Genomic DNA, 15,881 nt, shown 5'->3' with positions numbered 1-15,881 from the left:
GTGCGCCCCTTCTGCAACACTGCCACCTGTCTCTCTGGGACAGTCTTGGACATCACTACATCAGGTAGAGATTATCATTACACTGGAAAACTTTCTGACACATACCTTTCTGTGATAACCCTACCTGGGTGGAATTCTACCCAGCTCAAATATTATTGTCCTGCAGTCATGGCTTCTGATGGTTTTTTCTTGTCATTGATCTGTCAATGACCCACCTGTAGTCAGAATGACTGTCTCGTGCATAGAAATGCTCAGACCTTTGTTCTGAATTTCATTAGTTTTCTGTGGCTACAACCAGGACTTAATCATTTATCAGATTAAATGCTATAGTGTTGGGAGCATAAGTTTCTACACTTGTTCTCTGAAAAGCTCAAGGATTTCTTAACCACTTGGGGCTTATCCACATTTTGGGGAATCTGAAATCTAGGGACACACACCCCAGAAAAATTCACAAGATACTTATACACAAAATGTTGCTTATAAGAGTGGAGGTGGGGCTGCAAGTTTACAGACCCTATGAAGCCCACTGATGGAACTCAGGGGCTCTGCAGGTCTTGTGTTTAAGGATGCCTGGCTCAAGCTACTGTAAGGCAGTTCAGCTCCAGCCCAACACTAGTGTAAGAGGGTTCACAGGTTTAGTCCCTCTGTGGATGAGTTGACTTTACACACAGGAGCTCTTATCTCAGAACCACAGAATAATCTCTAAAGTTCAGACCTGGAAGGAGGTTTAGCGTGTGCTCAGTTCAACCTCCTCTTTTTATACATTAAAAAGAAAAAAAAACACACACAGAGAAAATTAGTCATTTACTTAAGGTCACATGGCAGTTATAGTGCTAGGACTAGAGCCCAGGCCACACCACATAATACTGTGAATGGTCTTTTAATGGTGAATCAGGGATATAATTTTATATATGGAGGAAAGCACATGACAATAGTTTCCTCATTTTTAAACACATGAACCAAGATAGGCAGTCAGTATTAACTGTCTATCATGCATCTGTTCATTTATTCAGTTATCAAAAAATGTATATCTAATGTGCATTATGTGCCAGGCACCCTGCTAGGTACTGTTTACCATAAGGCTCAAGCTTTCCTTAACGTAGTATTAGCACACACACACAATTGGTGCCAACATCCCCTTTTATGACACTATTTTTCTCACTGCCCACAGATATCGATTCAGATGCTGTCCACACACTCAGGGATTCCATTGGCCGTGGCTTCAAGGTCTTTTTCATATTGTGAATTGAGTTGGAGGGAGGTAATTTTAAGGTGCTATACCATCTATGGCCAGTTCGTTTCTAGACTCATCCCGGGTGAGCATGTGAGTCTGGAATAGAACAACTCTAAAAGTCTGGCTAAATATGAGAACTAAACGCCTAAAACTCAAAAAGGCAGCCACAGTCCCGTATTAAATGTAGGCAGAACTAGCTCTTTCATGTGCTTGAGCAAGTGTTCTGATCCTACCCTGTGTACCCCACGACCTTGCTCCCCCTTGTCCTCACTGCCTGACATTCTGTCACTTACATGCAGACTTTCTCTCATCCTGATCTGACTCCACCTGCACCTGGAGCTTTTCCCTGAGAAAGCAGAGCTCACCTTTAGGCCTAGACAATGCTGTGCTCCTTCTACTCCTGCCACGGCAGGTCCTACATACACACGACCTTAGGCTTTCAATTGGGTGACCTTGCATTAAGCCAGGGTCATATCAGACCAGGCCAACTGTCCCCAGCCCTCCCTAATCTGGAATCACATTCTGGGCTTCTTTGGGGGTCAGGATGGGAAAGGGATTATTATGGAGTACTAACTAGGTGTTAGGCATTATGCTAAATACCTTACATGGACAATCTGTCTAGTCTTTTGTTTGTTTGGGTCATAACTTTTTTTAAAAATTTGTTTCTAATTAAAAACTTTTTTATTGATAGAAAAAGGAATGCCTTCTGATTAGGAGCATGTTATAGTTTATACTTTTTTAAATTTCAATTTTATTGAGGTATAATAGACATATATAAGATATTTAAAATGTACAGCACATTGATTTGATATATATATATATATATACATTGTGAAATGATTTCCCCCATCTACTTAATTGACACATCTATCACCTCACATATTTGTCTTTTTTAATATAACATGTAAGTTCCAGTCTCTTAGCAAATTTCATTTTTACAGTGCAGCATTATCAAGTATAGTGATCACATTGTACATTAGATCCTCAGACCTTATTAATCCTATAGTTGCAACTTTGTGCCCTTTTACCAATCTCCCCGTATTCCCTCCCTCCTCAGACCCCGGCAACCACTTTTCTACTCTCTATTTCTATAAGTCTGACTTTGTTTTTAAGTTGCCACATATAAATGGTACCATATAGTATTTGTTTTTCTCTGTCTGTCTTATTTCACTTAGCATCGTGCCCTCAAAGTCCATCCATATTGTTGGAAATGGCAGGATTTCCTTCTTTCTCATGGCTGAATAATATTCCATTGTATATATGTGTCACATCTTCTTTGTCCATTCATCTGTAGATGGACACTTAGGTTGTTTCCATATCTTGGCTATTGTGAATAATGCATGCAAATATATCTTTAAGAACCTGTTTTCATTTCTTTTGGATATATACCCAGAACTGGGATTGCTGGATCATATGGTAATTGTATTTTTAGTTTTTTGAGGAACTTCTATATTGTTTTCTATAGTGGCTGCACCAATTTACATTCCCACCAACAGTGTACAAGTGTTCTCTTTTCTCCAAGTCTTCCCCAACAGTTGTTATCTCTTATTTTGAAGATAGTCATTCAACAGTAACGGTATGAAGTAATGTCACCTTATGGTTTTGATTTGCATTTCCATGATGATTAGTGATACTGAGCATGTTTTTATGTACCTGTTGGCCCATCTGTATGTCTTCCTTGGAAAAAATGTCTGTTCAGTTCCTCTGCCCATTTTTTTTTAATTTATTTATTTTTTATTTTTGGCTATGTTGGGTCATTGTTGCTGTGCACGGGCTTTCTCTGGTTACGGTGAGCGGGGGCTACTCTTCGTTGCAGTGTGCAGGCTTCTCCTGTTGTGGAGCATGGGCTCTAGGTGTGTGGGCTTCAGTAGTTGTGGCACACAGGCTCAGTATTTGTAGCACGCAAGCTCTAGAGCGCAGGCTTAGTAGTTGTGGTGCACAGGCTTAGTTGCTCCACTGCATGTGGGATCTTCCTGGGCCTGGGCTTGAACCCGTGTCCCCTGCTTTGGCAGGAGGATTCTTAACCACTGTGTCACCAGGGAAGTCCCTGACCATTTTTTGATCGGATTGTTTCGGTTTTTGCTATTCAGTTTTGTGAATTCTTTATGTATTTTGGATTGTGATATTATGATTTCTAAGAAATATACATTTGGTTATTCAGAAGACCAAAATATAGTTCTCATATATATTTGGTCTTCATCTATAGTTCCTGACTCACAGTTCTCAAAACTCTTGGGATTTCCTAAGTGTTGAGAATGATAAAAGTGTTTTTTGTTATGTGAAAGAGGTGACTTTTAGAAGCACCTAAGGGTGGAGACTGGTTGCCAGGAAAACCAACCCTGTGATTAGACGGTTGGACCTTTCAGTCCCACCCCCTGATTTCCAGAAATGAGAGAGCTGTTTGAGGTTAAACCAAACACCATTGGCCAACAATTTAGTCAATCATGTCTCTGAGGACAGCTTTTTTGTCCTTTTTGTTGAGCTTCCACACTGGGGAACCAGAACACTTCCATGTGCCACCATGTCAGGCCCCATGTTCCATGAGGACAGAAGCTCCTTTGTTCAGGACCTCGCTCTTTGTATCTCTGCATTTGGCTGTTGATTCATACTCTTTATTTTCCTTTTATAATAAATTGGTAATATAGTGAGTAAACAGGTTTTCCTGAGTTCTGTGAGCCATTCTAACAAATTAATCAAGCCCAAGGAGACGGTCGTGAGAACCTCTTATTTATAGCCAGTAGGTCAGCAGTACAGGTAACAACTGAAATGGAGGGCAGCGGCCTTGTGGGACTGAGCCCTTCACCTGTGCTTTCTGATCCTATCTCCGAGTAGATAGTGTCAGAACTGAGTTGAATTTTTGGACACTCTCCTGGCATCTGAGAATTGCTTGTTGGTGTGGGGAAGCCTACACACACACACACACACACACACACACACACACACACACACAACACACAACACACACACACATACGTTGGAATTGGGTCCAGGAGGAACTCTTTGCAGGATATTAACCCTTTATCTGATACATTAATTGCAAATATTTTCTCCCATCTCATAGGTTACCTTTTCATTTTTTTGATGATTTCCTTTGCTATCAGAAGTTTTTTAGTTTGATGTAGTCATGTAGTCCCACTTGTTTATTTTGCTTTTGTTGCCTTTGCTTTTGGTGTCGCATCCAAAAAATCATTGCCAAGACTAATGTCAAGGAGCTTACCCTTTATGTTTTCTTCTAGGAGTTTTATGGTTTCAAATCTTACATTCAAGTCCATAATCCATTTTGAGTTGATTTCTGTATACGGTGTAAGAAAGGGGTCCAGTTTCATTCTTTTGCAAGTGGCTGTCCAGTTTTCCCAACATCATTTATTGAGACTGTCCTTTCTCCATTATATATTCTTGGTCCCTTTGTCAAAAATTAGTTAACCATACATGCATGGGTCTATTTCTGGGCTCTCTGTTCTGTTCCATTGATCTACATGTTTGATTTTATGCCAATATCATACTGTTTTGATTACTATAGCTTTGTAATATGGTTTGAAATCAGGGAGTATGATACTTCCAGCTTTGTCCTTCTTAAGATTGCTTTGGCTATTTGGGGTTCTTGGTGGTTCCATACAAATTTTTTGATTGTCCGATTGCTGTGAAAAATGCCGTTGGAATTTTGATAGGGATTACCTTGAAGTTTACCTTGGGTAGTATGGACATTTTAACAATATTAACTCTTCCAATCCATTAGCACAGAATATTTTTCTATTTATTTATGTCTTCTTTAGTTTCTTTCATCAATATCTTATGGTTTTCAGTGTACAGATCTTTCACCTCCTTAGTTAAATTTATTCCTGGGTATTTTATTCTTTTGATGCAATTATAAATAGGATTGTCTTCTTGATAGCTCTTTTTGATAGTTCACTATTAGTGTATAGAAATGCAGCTGATTTTTGTACATTGATTTGGCATCCTGCAACTTTACTGAATTTGATTATTAGTGCTAACAGTTTTTGGTGGAGTCTTTAGGGTTTTCTATACATAATATTATGTCATCTGCAAATAGAGACAATTTTACTTCTTCCTTTATTTGGAGGTCTTTTATTTCTTTTTCTTGTCTAATTGCTCTGGCTAGGACTCCCAGTACTATGTTAAATAAAAGTGGTGGGAGTGGGTATCCTTGTTTTGTTTCTGATCTTAAGGGAAAAGCTTTCAGCTTTTCACCATTAAGTATAATATTAGCTGTGGGCTTGTCATATATGGTCTTTATTATGTTGAGGTAAGTTCCCCTATACCCAGTTTGTTGAGAATTTACTGGCTTATCATTTAAATGCTCCCCTGCCCAGCAAGCAATGACACAGGAAACATGTGTTGACTTTTCCCTGGTTGGAGTGTGTATGTCAGGGTGGGAGTGGGGGTTGCTATCTTCCCACGTTCAGCTGGTTTTTGCAGAACACTGTCCACTCTTCAGCAGAGCCATCAGTGGCTCGCCCCTGTGTTCGCCTCTCTCCTCTGTTCTCCAAGCAGTAGAAGCCACAGCTGAGGCCTGGGCCCAAGCTGGAACCTGATTCTACCACTCCTTCCATCCTCCTTCACCAGCCCTTCCTTTCTCAGCACCAACTCTGGCCCAGCGACCAGGTTAGGACGGTCACACATGCACAAATTATAACCTGGCTGCCCTGTTTCTCCTCCATGGGTAAAATGCCCAGAGCTGAGGGAAATAAATGCCTCCACTCTGTTTTGCTCTCCACAGAAGCCAAGGGCCAGAGGAAAGAGCAGCCCCGTTGCTTCTTTTAGGTAGTGTGGGCACCGGAGTATTGAGTGAGTTGAAGCATTAAAGAAGGCTGTTTTGTCTTCACTAGACCTTGACAGTGACCTTCCTCAGGGGTCAAGCCCTGTCCCTCCCATGCACTTGCAAGCACAGTATGGATCAAGAAGCAGCATGTATAAAAAGACCTTTCTGAAGACTGAAAGGGATTGTTCCTGACAGGCCTGCAGAAACAGCTCAGGGAGGCTGAGCTCTATGTGGGGAATCTGTCAGGCTAACAAAGGGCCAGCTCTCCCAGGGACAGGAAGTTTGGAAGGTGACTGCAGGGAAACTCGTTTAGTGGAAACAGAGGAACCACCCTCTTCCCGTTTCCCTCTGGCTGTGCTTCCACAGAAGAGCCAGGCAGCTGGCTCATCCCCATCCACCCAGGCCTGCAAGCAGGTGGCAGAAATTTTCACCTCTCTTGTATGGCTAAATCTCAACCCCGGAGGAGCTGATCTATCTGCCTCCTTCTTGTCTGCACTCAAGAAACCAAACACTACTGAGGAAAAAGTCTCACCATCAGGCAGATTGGTTCCACTCTAATTCAGGATCACTAACCCCACATGGACCAAAGTGTGGTTGAGAATTTTACTACATTTCTCTGGTCAGCTCACACTCCTATCAACAACTGTTCCAAACCTTCTCCATTCTCCTGAGACCTCTGGTGCCCTCACCTCCACCCTCACTTTTCTCAGAAGTCATCATCTTCGAGTTCCTCTTTTGTGTTACCAAGTGTTTAAACCTATCTACGGTACCCTTCCTTCTTGCTTCCCATTACAGTTGAAGAGTTTTCCTTTCTACTCTCTAACCAAGAACAATTCCACCACTTGGGTTTTATATCCCATCCTCCCCCACCTTCCCATGAACCTTATCTGTAATTTATCCAGTCTCTCTCTTGTGTATCTAGTCTCTCCCTCTCTACTGGGCCCATCTTACAGTTATTTAAACAAACTCCTATCTCTCTCATTAAAAAAAAAAAAAAAAAAGAATCCTTTAACATACATACTCCTCAGTCTATGGCCTTCTTTCTCTCTGCCTCTACACAATCAATTCCTCAAAATAAAGCTCTGCTTTCTCACCTTCCATTTAACTTTCAATACACTCCAATCTGGCTTTTGCTATCATTGCTCTACTGAAGAAGCTCTTGCAATGGTCATCAGTGATATCCATGATTAATGCAGTGTTCATCTTTCAGTTCTCATCTTCCTCTTCAGCATTTGACTCTGTTGAGTGGTTATAAATGACCATTCCCTCTCTCTTAAAAAAAATCTTCCCTTCCATGATACAACAGTCTCCTTGTTTAATTTCTAAATCTTTAGCCACTCTTGCTCAGTCTCCTTTACAAGCTCATCCTTCTCTACCTAGCCATTCATGGTTCATGGTTAGAGTTCAAGTCCATTTACTCTAAAGTGCTTTTACACACTACACTGAACTGCCTCATTAAAATGTTTAAATCAGCATTATATTATAAACATCTTCCCACATCTGCAAAATTATTTTAATGAGGGCATATTATGGATGTACCATGACTTATTTACTCAGTCTCCTATTGTTGGTCATGTAGGTCCTTTCTAATACTTTTACTTTTATAAATAACACTATGACAAACATCCTTATACAACTCGTTGCATGTGATTAGATAAATGATGCTAATATTAATTACTACTATCCAGTCAATAATAAACTGCTATGTGGAAATTGGGGATATTTGGAAAATGTACACTTAGTCTTTTGAGGTCAGTAGCATGAAGAACACTACCAGGGTAGCCCATGCAGCAATACTGAGTAGGACAGAATCTTGGGCAGAAGAAACTGGCTTGGTCTAGGAAGATGTATCTTCTCTTTCCCTATTCTTCTGAGTTTTCAACTTGGAAGTTACCACCACACATGATAAGAGGTTCTGGGCACGGCATTGCTCACTCTGGAAGCCATGGGCCCTTTGCCTTATTCCCACTTTATACTTTGGCAGAGGAGTCAGTCCTGATAGAGCCAGATGGATCTTAAATGACTTCAGAGGATTTTGAGGACATGGATTGACTGGAGAAGTTTCCAAGGCCTGAGATCAGTCCTGGAACTGATCTGTCAGGCCTGAACTTGGATGGCTGCAGGACAAATAGGTCAGCAAAAGTCAGTGCCAGGAAAGCAGCAAGAGTAGGCTGACTGAGCAGACAGGATGGGGCACAGCCATGAGAGTGAAAGAAAATTGTGGGAAGAGGAGGAGAGTTGGCACAAACAACTTGGGCTCTTCTTCATCTCCCCAAGTATTTAATATTGGAGTGCCCCTGGGCCCAGTCCCTGGACTCCTACTGGTTCTATCTGTCCTTCCTTAGTGATCTCACCCAGACTCATGGCTTCAAGTACTATCTATACAGAGACGATCCCCAATTTTACATTTCTAGCCTGACCTCCCGCCTGACCACCTGACCAATATATTTAACTGAAAAGTTGACATCCCCACTTGGATGTCTAACAGGCATCTAACATTTAACACTTGTAAAACTAAACTCCTAACTTTACCTCCCTGCATCCCTGACTAAATCTGATTCCAACTCAGGTAATGGCAATGCCACTCTTCCAGTTTCAGGCCGGAAACTTGGAAGTCATCCTTGACGTCTCTCTTTTTCTCACAACCTGCATCCAACTCATAATCGAATCCTGTTGGCCTTATCTTCAAAATAGATTCGGGTTTGCTTTCATCCATGAAAAATGGGACTTAACTATCTCACTATAAACAATGGAAAAGGGACTTCCCTGGTGGCGCAGTGGTTAAGAATCTGCCTGCCAATGCGGGAGACACGGGTTTGAGCCCTGGCCCAGGAAGATCCCACATGCTGCAGAGCAGCTAAGCCTGTGCGCCACAACTGCTGAGCAACCCCCGCTCACCACAACTAGAGAAAGCCCACACACAGCAACGAAGACCCAATGCAGCCAAAAATAAATAAATAAAAATAAATTTATTTTTTTAAAAAATGGAAAAACTGGATCAAAGATATAGAACAACTATTTCCAGACATTGGACCAGAGGCAGGGGAGGACTGTGATCCCTAAGGGAAGGGAAGCAAATGAGGTGAGCCCTCAATTGTGGAGGCAATTTTCAGATTGCTCGGCCCCCAATACAGCACCATTCTTAAAGGACATAAACCAGCCACTTGTGTCAAGCTGATTACATTGGTCCTTCTTCACCCTGGAAGAGAGAACAGTTTATCTTGAGTGGGATTAAAACATATTTCATTAACTCAAAGTGGATCATGGACTTATATATAAAATATAAAGCTATAAAACTTAGAAAAAAAAAACAGAGGAGAAAATCTTTGGGATCTAGGGCTAGGCAATGAGTTCTTAGAATTGACACCAAAAGCATGATCCACACAAGGAAAAACTGATAAATTTGACCTCGCTAAAATTAAGAACTTCTGCTCGATGGAAGACCCTGTAAGAAGGATGAAAAGACAAGCTACAATTGGGAGAAAATGTTTGCAAAGCATATACCTATCAATGGACTAGTATCCAAAATATATAAAGAACTCATAAAACTCAACAGTAAAAGAAAATCCAATTAGAAAATGGGCAAAAGGTACCAACAGGCATTTCACTGAAGAAGATATTCAGATGGAAAATAAACACATGGGAAAAAAGTTCAATAGCATTAGCCATTAAAGAAAAACAAAGTAAAGCCACAATGAGATATCACTAGACACTTACTAAGATAAAAATTAGTGACATCAAATGCTGGTGAGAATGTAGAAAAACTGGCTCCCTCACAGTGCTGGTGGGAATGTAAAATGGTATAGCTGCATTGGAAAACAGCTTGGCAGGTTTTCTTTTTTTTATAAAACTAAACATACGATTACCATATGACCCAGCAATTACACTCTTGGGCATTAATCCCAGAGACATGAAGACTTATGTTCACATAATAACCTATACACAAATGTTCATAGTTTCTTTATTCATGACAGCCCAAAAAAAAAAAAAAAAATGGAAACAGCCCAGGTGTCCTTCAATGAGTGAATGGTTAAACAAACTGGCACATTCATACCATAGAATACTCAGCAATAAGAAGGAATGAACTACTGGTGAATGCAACGACTTGGATGAATCTTCAGGGAAGTATACGGAGTGAAAGAAGCCAATTCTAAAAGGTTATACATTGTATGATTCCATTTATAAAACATTTTGAGGTGATGAAATTTTACACATGGAGAACAGATCAATGGTTGTCAGAGGCTAGGGATTGGGGAAAAGGGAGGGAGAAGCAAGTGTGATTATAAAAGGCCAACACATGGACTCTTATGAGGATGGAACTGTTTTGTATCTTGACTGTGGTGGTGGATATACAAACCTACACACGTGATAAAATTGTATAGAACTAAACACACACACACAGTCTCACATACACACAAAAGGGGACAAGTAAAATTGGGGCAGTCTGAATTGTAATAATGTCTGTATCCCAGTTGTGATATTATACTATAGTTTTGCAAGATGCTACCCTTGGGTGAAACTGGGTAAAGAGTACATGGGTTCTCTCTGTATTATTTTTTACAACTGCATATGCATATATAATTATCAAATAAAGGTTTAATTTTAAAACAACATATTCCTGGTTGATATTCTAGATTTGGATGTGCTTTTCTTGCCAGGAGAGCCTGGGCCAACACCACAATCCAAAAGCTTGTAGAGCATTAGATTTACTGACATGGGATTGAGTGTAACCTTGCTTTGGACCATGGGCCTTACTCTTCAGCAAAAGAGGTGTGGGAGTGGGTACCTGACATGGTATCCCCTAGTCCTATCTCATATCCAGAAGCTGCGCGAGTGGTGAAGTGACTGCTTAACGATGCAGCTGAGACACCAACTTGGAGCTGATATCCTGCAAAGCTGGGGTGTTGTCCTCCAGGATGTGGTCTCATCCTAATCAACCACCATTATATACTACTGTGTCCCCGATAGAGAGACCTGCTCACCATCACTCCAGTGACCTTGAGGAATTTGTGTGTCCAGTCCCTGCAACTTTAGGCTGTATGGGTGTAGAGGCCCTGGTTCCCACAGGGAGAATGCTTCCACTTGGAGGATGCATAGTAGGAGTTCCAGTAAGGTGTTTTTTTTTTTTTTAATTGTATTTATTTTTGGCTGCGTTGGGTCCTCGTTGCTGTGCGCGGGCTTTCTCCAGTTGCAGCGAGCGGGGGCTACTCTTCGCCGCCGTGGCCTCTCATTGCAGAGCACGGGCTCCAGGCACGCGGGCTTCAGTAGCCAGAGCTCGCGGGCTCCAGAGCGCAGGCTCAGTAGTCGTGGCACACGGGCCCAGTCGCTCCGCGGCATGTGGGACCCTCCTGGACAGGGCTAGAACCTGTGTCCCCTGCACTGGCAGGCAGACTCCCAACCACTGCGCCACCAGGGAAGCCCCTCCAGTAAGTTTTAAGCCATGGCTGCTGCCTTGGTAACTTCAGGCTCCTTAAGCTAAGAGAGCAGCAGACAGTGAAAGCATCACCACACTGGCCAAGGTGATTGACCCTGACCATCAGAAGGTGATAGGCTGGGTTACACTTTGGGGACAGGGAGGAATATTTCTGGCACTCATGTAATCCACGGGGGCATCTCCTGATACTCCCCCTTCCGATTATAAAGGTATATGGAAAAGTGAAGCAGCCTTGATCTGAGAAGGACATGGTAACCCACTGCTCACATCCCTTAGGGATGAGGGTCTGGGTCACACCGCTTGGAACAGCAGAGGTACCAGCTAAGGGTGAGGGGACTCTAGAGTGGGCAGTACAGGAGGGAGATGATGATCATTCATTATAGTCTCAAGACTAGCTGCCAGTAGTGGGGATAGAGGGAGGGGTGGCTAGTTCATCCCACTAATCTTCCTTAAGTTCCCCCAAAGAAACAGACCAGCCAGAATCCTGGAGAAGCTGTTCCCAGATGGAGTGGATTTGAATGGCACAAGAGGTGGTTTGTAGCAGATACTATAATGCTCAGTCCATGTCCCCCTCAGCAGCCAGGAGTGTTGCCTATGGATGGCTCACAGCTGTGTCCCTCTCTGGGCAATGCTGTCAGCTGAAAGGAACTTCCTTGGCTCATTTCTGCACCCCCTCACTGGGGGCAGCTCACAGCCAAAGACTGGTCAATGTGGGGCTACAAGGCCTTGGCCAGTGCTTCAATTTGGGGCATCTCTATCCAAGAAGCATCTCAAAATTAACTTGTGCGAAACCAAAGTCTTAAAACAAAAGAAAGAAAGAAACCAAACTCTTGGAGTCCTCCCTAAACCTGTCTCCTTCCGCATTTCAATAAATGCCAATTCCATGCTTCCAGTTGTCCAGTCGAAAACCTTGGAGTTTTGACTACTCTCTCTCTCTGTTTTCCTGAACATCTAATATACCAGCAAATCTTGTTGGCTCTACCTTCATATCCACAATTTGACCATTTCTCAGCACTATCACTGCTAACCCTCTGCTCCAAATCCCTATAAACTCACCTGCAACACACTATAGCCTCCTAACTGGCCTCTCTGCTTGCCCCTTTCCTCTCTTCCATGCAAACAGCCAAAGTGATCCTGTTAAGAGCTAACATGATGTCATTCTTCTAACAAATTCTTCTAGTGGCTTCTCATCACACTTAGACTGCAAGCTAAAACCTTTACAACAGCCTACACAGCCCTACAAGATCTGGCTCTGTGCCACCTGTCTGACCTCCTCTCCAGCCACTCTGCCCCTCCCTCTCCCTGCTCCAGCCTCTGGTCTCGATGCTGTTCCTCAAGCTCACTGAGGATGCTCCTGCCATAGGGTCTTTATACTTGCCTCTCCTCCTGCCTGGAAAGCTATTCCCCGAGATAACCACATCCCTCACTTCCCTTGGGTCTCCACTCCAGTATCGCCTTATCCAACACGTTTCCTGACCATCTTATATGTAACAGCAAAGTCCATTCCCACCTTATCACCACCCACTCTCCCAACCCCCCTTGCTTGGTACTTACTACCCGACATAATTCTCTTTGTTTTTTGTCTACCTCCCTCCAACTAGAAGGTAAACTACATGAGAATGGGGACTTTTTGTCTTTTGTGTACTAAATCTCTAGTTCCTACAACAGGGCTTGGCATATAGTAGATACTTAAAAAAAAAATTGTTGGATGAACCAATCAAGTTTCGGGACTTTCTAATTTAGGCCTTCACGCTACCTCCCTCCACTGCAAAACAGCTACATCTTGAAATGTGGACACACCGAGACCACCACCAGAACACCCATCGTCATGTGCAACACACACCGACCCAATAAACACCTTAGGGGGAAGTGCCTCTCAGTTGTGAATTCACTGTCCTAAACCATCTGGATCACAGTGAGACTCAAAGATTCAGGAAGAGACCTGAGCCTGCAAAAACTCCATTAGCCACAGCGCAGGAGGTCATGAGGGGCTCACAAAAATACTTTAACTTCTTTTAGAGTCAGAAGAAAAATGAGTATAATAATAATTAATATATGATAATCCAGCTTGGATTATATTCATCTTTATACCAATACAGTCATGAAATAGAATTTTTAATATTTTCTTATGAAGGAAGCAACCCAGGAAGACGAAAGGGGCCCACGAAAGTCACAACGTGGCCCTGCCTGACACAGCTCACCTTTAAGGCTCTGGCTAACTTCAAGAGCCAGCAGGACAGGGAGATGGAGGGGAAATGATATTTCAGCAGGCTTTCTCATTGATTCATCTCCCCATCCCAGCTTTTCAGTCCTGTGGTATCAAAGGGGAAACTGAAGCTCTGAACAGTTAAGTGATTTTGCCAGTGCCATCAAGACAGTAAGCGGCCATGCTAAGATTTGAGCCTAGGATATCGAAGACGCAGCCATAGGCTCCCTTACTGCCCTACAGCTGCCAAATGGTGCCTACAAAGCCGCAGGCACAAATGTGGAATTAGACACTTTGTCCTCAGATCTGCCCCTGCCTGCCAAAGGCTGCCCCACACCGGGCCCTGCCCCCTGAGTCACCTCAGCTGTACCCTGCCCTTCAAGAGCCCAAATTTCCCTCATCTGCCTCAGCCCCAATGCCAAGCCCCTGCCCCACCCCTGACTCCTGGTCTTAAGCATGACACTTCAGGGAAATGAGGGTCAAGTGGCAATGCCCCACCCTATGCATAGGCAGGTCTGGCTGCCTTCTCCTGCCTGTTAGTCCTTCCAGAGAAAAGTAACTTGGTCCTGAGGGAGAAGACAGCAGCCTGGGAGGGACTTGTCCTTATTACTCCCAGCACAGGCTGGGTGCCAAACCCTCCCTCCTTGTGCCCAGCTAAAGGTCTGCAAAGACTCTAAGGGCCTCTTCTGTCTGCACCTCGTCCTCCCCAGCACAAGCACAGGGGTAAGTAGGTTCCTTCCTGGGGCCCAAGCAAAAATTCTCTAAGGGAGCTGCCTTGTCAGTCTCCTCCATTTTCTGCCCCTGTTCGGTGACCTCCAAATAGGAGCAGTTGGGTAGTATTTACGACCCAGGAGGAGAGCTAGAAAGAGAAGTGTGGACTTGGGAACAGAAGGGCCTAGCTGAATTCCAGCTCCACGAATAAGAAATCTAACTTCTCCAAATGTAACTAATACTTGCTAAACACAAAAAGAGAGAGAGAACAAAAGGTTCCTAATGCGGTTAGCACAGGATCTGGAATCAGGTTGTGCCAGTAAATGTTAGTGAAGCTTTATGCCTAGTGTGCCTTCCACTCTAATTTGCCTGCTTTTGTGGTTGTTATATTTCTGAGTATTCTCCTTAATTCATTACACATTTATTGAATCCTTACATGCTGGCCGCTATATAAGCTTTGGAGACACAACTTTGAGTAGAAGAAATCTTTGCCTCTGAGGATCTCACGCTCTAGCAGGGACTGCAGAGAAGTGAACAGTCAACTTCAGTGCACTGTGGTAGTTGTCCAGCTCTGGATCTTAACTGATGGTGTTGCCATCAGGAAACCGAAAGGTCAGATGACAGAGAAGCACATAGCCTTCAATGGGGTAGTACATAAATAAAAAACAAGACACCAAATCATGTTGTGAACAAGAAGGACCAAGATAGATAACCATAGGACCCTGAGACCTAGCATTTGGCCATTTTATAAAGTAGAAGGTGTAAACCTAGCTGTTCTTGGCTATTCTTCCTAAGAAAGAAGCCCCATTAGGGTCCCAGGGATTTCACCTTAGGAGTTTTCTAAAATGATAATAGATTATTTTTATCAGCCTTATGAGTAAGTGGAGTAGGTTGCCACCTTCGTGTGTGTTCTGAGAGAAATGAGAGGGTGCCTCAGCTGCATGCCAGAATGCCTCCTTGCATCACTGTTCCTGGAAGTCCATGATTAGAGTCAGTCCTCAGGGATGCTTTTAGCCCTCAAAGTCTTCTTTTAAAGGCATATAGTCCAGAGAGAGATGCGCCTTTACTCTGGCTGTTCCTTTGCTTAGGTTGCTCTTTTCCACATACTCAAAGCCTGTCATTCAGGTCCAGAGCACTTCCTCAGGGGTTCTGTTCCAGCCTGCCACCCTCTTTAGGAGGACTCGTATTGCTGCTATGAGTCTTTGATCCAGCAGGTTTGGTCTTGTGTGGCTTGTTGGTTGGATTCTATGTAAGTGTGTGTGTGTCTGTGCGCACACATGTGCATGCACATGCATGTTTCCTAATTAGTGCGTCTATCAATTACAGGTATCCCCCACTTTTCAAAAGTTCACTTTATACCACTTTGCTTTTATGAAAGACCTACACTGGTACCTGTTTTCATTAACCAAAAGAAATTCAAAGGGGACTTTTGCTTTTACGAGAAAAGGTAATTGCTTCTTCGCTTTACACCATTTCAGCTTACAAAGGATTTCATAGGAGCACTCTATTTTCAGAT

Source organism: Phocoena phocoena, chromosome 1 (genome assembly GCF_963924675.1).
Source record: "Phocoena phocoena chromosome 1, mPhoPho1.1, whole genome shotgun sequence".
Lineage (NCBI taxonomy): Eukaryota > Metazoa > Chordata > Mammalia > Artiodactyla > Phocoenidae > Phocoena > Phocoena phocoena.
The sequence above is the reverse complement of the archived record's forward strand: the minus strand, read 5'-3'. Positions refer to the sequence as shown.